The sequence below is a fragment of the Panthera tigris genome, chromosome B4 (assembly GCF_018350195.1).
Source record: "Panthera tigris isolate Pti1 chromosome B4, P.tigris_Pti1_mat1.1, whole genome shotgun sequence".
NCBI lineage: Eukaryota > Metazoa > Chordata > Mammalia > Carnivora > Felidae > Panthera > Panthera tigris.
The window spans coordinates 22,578,621-22,586,032 of record NC_056666.1 but is presented as its reverse complement, the minus strand read 5'-3'; positions in this window follow the sequence as shown (position 1 = coordinate 22,586,032).

Sequence of the window (7,412 nt, the reverse complement as noted above, 5' to 3'; positions counted from 1 at the left end):
ACTCCACTTTGTTACCCTTCCCATTCCTATTCCCTTCCCTCCTCCCAACACAGACATCATGAGTATATCGCTCCAGTCACATTTTACTTTTATTATGTATATAACCATAATTATAACGTATAATATTTTTAATTTACATAAATCATAGCATAGTATCTATCTAACTTGCTGTTGTCACTTCATATGTCTTCGAGATCTGCCTTTATTGAACCATGTAGCTGTATTCTATTTTCCCATTTTTCTTGGGGTGGGCGTGGTGTTCGAAGGGGTGTCTTTGTACTTGCCTCTGTGCACACACATACAGAGTGTCTTAAAAGCTTCTGGGTCGATACTGTTCACCTTTTCGACTTGACTAGGTTTTGCCAAAATAATCTCCAAAGTGGTGTCCACTTAGACACCATCAGCCGTGTATGAGTTTTCTCATTTCTTCACATCCTCTTGGATGCTAGATATTTTGGGGTTCTTAATGTTTTGTCTGGAAAGTTGACGCATGTGAGGTAATGTCTGACTGTTGTGCATAGTCAAGACAGTGTTTTCTGTTGCTGGCTTTTTCTCAGAGATCTTTATATAAGCTGGATACTAATCCTCTACCTGTTGTGTAGATTTCAAATATCATCTTTCAGTTTGTAGTTTTTAAGGTATTTAACTGTATATATTAAATTTGTCTTTTTAAATCAGAGTTACTAGCTTTTACATGTACTTGTTGAGTCCCATTTAAGAAATACTTCTTTGGGAGCCTGGGTGGCTCCGTCGGTTAAGAGTCTGACTCTTGATCTCAGCTCAGGTCTTGATCTCAGGGTCGTGAGTTCAAGCCCCACATTGGGCTCCACACTGGGCATGAAGCAGAAAGGAAAGGAAAAGGAAAAGGGAAAGGGAAAGGGAAAGGGAAAGGAAGGGAGGGAGGGGAGGGGAGGGGAGAGGAAAGAAGGGGAGGGAAGGAGTGTTTTTCACTGTTAGGTGTTTAGGTGTCTGGGACTTTTTTTATAAATGATGTGAGGTGGTATGACAACACTTTTTTTCTCCTATGGTAGTTATTGTGGATGTTTTTACTACACAACTAGAGATCTAGGAATATTAATAATAATAATAATAATGTTATTCTTTGTCTTCGTCTCCGTCTCCGTCTCTGTCTCCTTCTCCTTATTCTTTTTTCTTCTCCTTCTTCTCCCTCCTCCCTCCTTCCTCTTCCTTTCTTCTTTTTTAGTATAGTTGACAATGTTACATTAGTTTCAGACACATAATATTACATTGGATCCAGGAATTCTTAAACAGGACAACCAAGTGTCCCTCCTTGCCACTTCACTGTTGGAAGGTGGAGAAATTCTACCCCAGCAGCGAGGATGCTTTAGCACACTGTTTTGTGCCAACAGAGAACAGCAGGCGCTGGTTGTAACACAGGCAGGTCAGCTGGCTGCTCAAAAGGAAGTAGGGCTGTACTGCGGGGGCGAGGGGACACCTGCCACCCGGCCTCATGGCATCCCTGCAGTGCAAACTAAAGTGAGAGCTGGAGCAGTGATGAAATACACAAACAGGAGAAAGCTTAGTTCTCTCCAGCCAAGGAGAGGATTGAGACTCTATATGTCCCAACCTTCCAATCGTAAAGCAGCTACAAAAGGAAACTATTGGGAAACGCAGATAGAGACTTATCAATTGTCCACTTGACTGTGGGGTTTCTTACTTTTTTTAAAAAAAAATTGTCTTAAGTTTATTTCTGAGAGAGAGAGAGAGAGAGCAGGGGAGGGGCAGAGGGAGCGGTAGAGAGAGAATCCCAGCAGTACACTGTCAGCACGGAGCCGGATGTGGGGCTCCAACTCAGAAACCGTGAGATTATGACCTGAGCCAAAACCAAGAGTCGGCTGCTTAACCGACTGAGCCACCCAGGTGCCCCGACTGTGGGGTTTCTACAGATGCTTTCTTCCGGACATAGAAAAACTAAAAAGGCCGTGAAACCTTTACTTTCGAGAATAGGATAAAGATGATGGTTATGAGAACCTACCAGCAGAATTGAGCAAAACACCAGGGTGCTCACACGCCATATGCTGAAATTCACATAGATTAGTAGTCAGTGTTAGATTGCAAGATACGGGTACATTTTTCCAGTAGGCAGAATTACTATTCTCCCAGTTCTCGACTGCGCTACGTAAATACAGATGTGTGGGTCACCTTACAATGATGTTCATAGTTTCCTGGTGGGTTTTTAAATACATATATTGAAGTCAGTCTCGATTTTCTACAGAATTACTCTCACAACAAGTATTTAAAGACCTTTATCATGTCTCCCAAATCTTATCTTTTTCCATTTTAAGCATCCTAACTGCTGAACACGGAAGAGTAGTTGAAAGTTAAAAGGAGGTGGATACTATCTCCATATGAGGAAGAGAATTCTAACCAGGTCCCACTGTTTAGTGAGTTGAGTTGACCTTTGGAAGTAGAAAGCTGACATCAGTGTGCATTTGCTCTGCTAGATTGCTCTCGATTGTGGCTCATTCAGTTCTGGTTGTTGGACTGACAGAAAGTAGATTTTGCAAAAAAAAATTTTTTTAACTATTTTATTTATTTATTGACTTATTTAATTATTTTAGTTTTTGAGAGAGAGAGGGTGCAAGTAGCAAGGGGCAGAGAGGGGGAGAGACCGGCAGGGAGAGAGAGAATCCCACCTGATAGTGCGGAGCCCGAAGCAGGGGCTCGAGCTCACCTGACAAGAAGCTCGTGCTCACCCGACACAGGACTCGAACTTGTGAACTGTGAGATCATGACCTGAACGGAAGTTGGATGCGTAACCCACTGAGCCACCCAGGTGCCCTGGAAATGAAGTTTTGTGTAGACTCTCACAAAAGCTGTATCCTCCTTACTGAATGTTATTTATGGAGAATCCAGGATCTCCCCCCCCCCCACCCCTTTCTGTTTAGATACTACCTAAGCATCTTGGGAAGCATACCTTAGTGGCCATTACCAAGAATGTTCATTTGAAGAAATAAGCAAATTCTAATGTCCCTAAAAAAAATCACATCTACTACTGCCTTTAGTCTATTAGGGTGTTTTCCATCCACAGGAAGTAATTTAACCTGACACAAAGACATCTGATTCCAATTTGATTTGTTTTTTAAGTTTATTTATTTTGAGAGGGAGGGAGAGTGGGAGAGAGCAGGGGAGGGACAGAGAGAGAGGGAGAGAGAATATCAAGCAGGCTCCATGCCATGATCACAGAGCCCAACACGGGCCTCGAACTCATGAACCATGAAATCATGGCCTGAGTGGAAATCAAGAGTCAGACCCCTAACCGACTGAGCCACCCAGGCGCCCCTAGTTTGAATTCTTACCAGCCGACGCTGGCTTTCAGCTAGGGGTTCAGCTGCACATGTTGACCAGTGCACACGTGGCCTCTCCAAGCAGCTTGGGCTTCACACAGCATGGAGGCTGGGTGCCCAGAGGGAGCGTCCCAACAACAAGCTGCTCTAAGGGCGATAGACTAGAAGCCACAAGGCTACTTGGGACCTAGCCTGGGAGAGCCAGAACATCACTTCTGCATTCCATTGGTCAAGCAAGGCACCAAGCCCAGACCAGATTCAAAGGGAGGCAGATCAGACTCTACCTCTCGAGGCAAAGGACGGTGCAGGATCTGTGGCTTTCTTTAACCCAGTGTACACTTCTCTGTGTTAATTCTTTTATCTCTGGCTTAGGGCGTTGCCTCTTAGTATCAGTATTTGTATTTTCAAGCGCCCTCAAAAGGTATTTTCTCTAAGCAGCAGGATGGACAGCCACAGTTTCCAGAATGCTCTTCCCAGGCCTTTCCTCTTCCCACTTACACTTTTTTTTTTTTTTTTAATTTTTAATGTTTACTTTTGAGAGAGAGGAAGACACAGACTCCGAAGCAGGCTCCAGGCTCCGAGCTGTCAGCACAGAGCCGGGACACGCGGCTCGAACTCACAAACCCTGAGGTCATGACTTGAGCTGAAGTCGGACACTTCACTGAGCCACCCAGGTGTTCCAACACTTTGAACACCATAAGCCCCGTCGGCTCTGTTTTAGTGCCGCAGGCCCCTGCCTCAAAAACTGAAAGCCGCCAACGTGCCCCTTCGGCAGCTGCCCTCGGTGTTCCCATCTCCTGGCAGGTGCGCGGCCGGGCGGCGGGGCTGTTTGCCCGCTGGGTCGCGCGGGGTGAGCTAGGTCAGGCCGCGCTGGCTCACGACTAGCAAGGTCTGTTCCTCCCCCGTGTTCGGCGGCTGTGGACCAGCGGCAGCCCCGTTCCGCGTCTCCCCCACGCTGGGCTGGGCGTTGCCAGCCACCGCATCCACGGACAAGAGAACGTGGCAAACGGTGCCCGGCTGCACAGCCCCTCCCTCTCGCCGGTCACCGCTACAAGCGCTCGCTCAGGGGCTCTGCGGGGCAGCGGCGTCCCGGCTCCTCCCCGGAGGGCATTGAACGAGAGTTGGGGGGGGGGGGTGGCACGCTTCTCCGCCCTCGTCTTCCTTAGCTCCTCCACCCCCACCGCCCTGTGAGAGCCGGAGTTTTCGGAAAGGGGAGTGCGGTCTTGAGCTTAACGTCCTTTCAGTAGAAATAACCGCAGTCTTCATTTCTTACCATTGCTGTAGCCAATCAGTGGCTTAGGACTGCACGCATTTACTCTTCCCCGCTTCTGGAAGTCAGAGGTTCAAAACCACCTTCGCTGGTTGGAAATCACGGTGAGGCTGTGCCCCCTGAAGGCTCGAGGGGAGAGGCTGCCTTTGTCCCTTTCTAGCGTCTGGAGCTGTTGTCCCGGCACCTGGGGGCGGGTGGCCCCTCCCTCCACCTTCCAAGCTGGTGGCATAGTACCTTGCTTCGGTTCCCATACTACTTTCTCCTGTAGCCCCTCGCTCCCTCTCTCTTATAAAAACCCTTGTGGTTACATTTAAGAGCTGCCAAAAATCCAGGATACTCTCCTACACTTGGGTAACGTAATACATTGGCAAAAGTCTCTTCTGCCCTATAAGGTGATGTTCACAGGTTCTAGGACCTGTGTGTCTCTGGAGGCCATTATCCAGCCTACCACAAGGGTGGTCTACCAGAAGGCTTTAAATGACTGTATTCTAACGACATAACTTTTTTTTTTTTAAGTATACGCTAACCCTAAATGTACTCAACATAAGGAGGCAGGGGCCAAGAGCTAGGCTCGTGCTTATTCTCTCCATTATGCTTAAGAACCTAAATCTCTGTCAGCTACTACAATATGGCAGCAAGGATTGCAACCCTTGAGGGGAGAACTCAACGGGCAGCATCGGAATGCCGCTCAGGGCGCCTTCAGCTCGGCGCTTTTCCCCCCGCATCTCTTGGCCCGTGAGATCATCGTTGCAGCCTTTCCCAACCAGAAGTTCTCATCCGAAACACACCACACAGAAAATGGTTTGAGCAGCGATTCTCTCAAGAGTGGATGCTACATGCCCAGTACCATTCTAGGTTCGGAGAAAAGAAGTCAGTTCCTCACACACAACACGTGTCTTAGGTTCGGCGCATCCTATGGTCTCCGTACCGTGTCGTGACCAGAGCCCCATTTCCGCACTGGTGAGCAACACCAGTTCTGCCATATATCATGTTCCCATGTGTGTGTCTGTTTGGGGCTCGCTATCCCCAAACGCTGATCTACTCCAGTCCATAGGTCCTGAAGACTACATGCTTTATAAAACTCGATGGGAACATTTTGCTTCCTGATTCTTCTTAGTCAGGCTATTCGAGGTACTATGAGGTTCCGCATGAGTTTTATAATTCGATGTGATGTTCCCTTTCATTTTTTCTTTCTTTTATTGGGGGGGGGGTATTTTGTTCTACATTTAATTTCTCAAGCTGAATACTTAGGCTAAGGAGTTTAGCTCTTTTATTTCCATCTTTCCTCTTTTGAAATGTCATCATTAGAAGTTGTCCATTCCTCTCTAAGTGGTATAAGCGACGGCAAACAAGTTTTAATGCTAAGTATTTTTAAATGTTTGTTGTGATTTCTTCTTGACACATAGTTGTTTAGAAATATGTTTCAGATGTTCCAAAAATAATAATTTTGTTAACCTAACTGCATTTGGCAGAGTATGTAGTTTCTATGATCTAGTTCTTTGCAATTTGTGGAGGCTAGTATGCAAGCAGCCCCGATTAATGTTCTGTGTGTGCTTGGAAAAGATGTGTACTCTCTAGGAGCGAGGGACATGCCATTCTACGTACGTCCATTGAGATTTTAAAATCTGTACCCTTTCTGGTTTGGGGAGGTCAATTAACCAAGATGGCTGCCCACTGTGGTGATGATACATGTGTCACCTTCTCCTTCTAGGGTCTTTTGTGGAATGGTTGGTTGGTTGGTTTTGCTCTTGGAGTCTTGCTGTGTCATCTTATAAGTTTAGAATTGCTGTAACTCTCTGCCTCTCTCTTAGAAGGATGCTTCTCATTCCACAACGATTTAACTGTTATCATTTCCTCGTGATGCTTTGCGTCTCTATTTTAACTTAAAGCCTGTTTTGTATTTGTTTTATATTAATATAGCTACCCTACTTTTGTCCTTTTCGGTACTTGCTTGGTATATTTTTCCCATCCTTTTACCTTTAACCTTTCTATGTCTCTCTCCATTATATGAATTCACAGTGAAGTCCTTATAATGAATACATGGTACATTTCCTGCCCTTTTTCTTGTTTTCAAATTAGTCTGATGAGCTCTATCATTTCACTTCCATGATTCCTCTTTTTACACTGATGGTGCTTATTGATTTGTTTCCATCATCTGTTGGTTTTGATTTGCTTATATCAGCTGTTGAACTCCTTGTTTTCTCTTATTTTTTGTTTGTTTTTTACCTTTATATCTTCACCTTAACTTGAATTGAGTGATATTTTCTTCTCTTTCCATTTTTCGCTACCTAATTTCTGTCCTCTTAGTGGATACCCCAGAAACTTTAATATGCATACGAAATAAATAGAATCAACAGCTGTACCTTCTTCCCAAGCTATTCAAAGATCTAGGTATACTTGATTTCCAGTTGTCCTATCCTTTTTTAAAAATTTTTTTAATGTTTATTCATTTTTTGAGAGAAAGAGACAGAATGTGAGTGGGGGAGGGGCAGAGAGAGAGGGAGATACAGAATCGGAAGCAGGCTCCAGGCTCTGAGCTGTCAGCACAGAGCCCCACGCGGGGCTTGAACTCATGAACCGCAAGATCATGACCTGGCTGAAGTCTGACGCTTAACCAACTGAGCCACCCAGGCACCCCTCCAATTGTCCTATCCTAACTTTACTCAGGAAAGATCGTTTTGCTGGATACGCACCCATAGGCTGCCAGCAGTATTTTCCCTCAGTATCATGAGATATTAATCCATTCTCTTTTTGGGCCTTGGTGTTGCTGTTGTGAATCAGCAGTCAGTCTGGGTCTGTGTAAGTAACCTGTTATTTTTACTAAGATCGTCCCT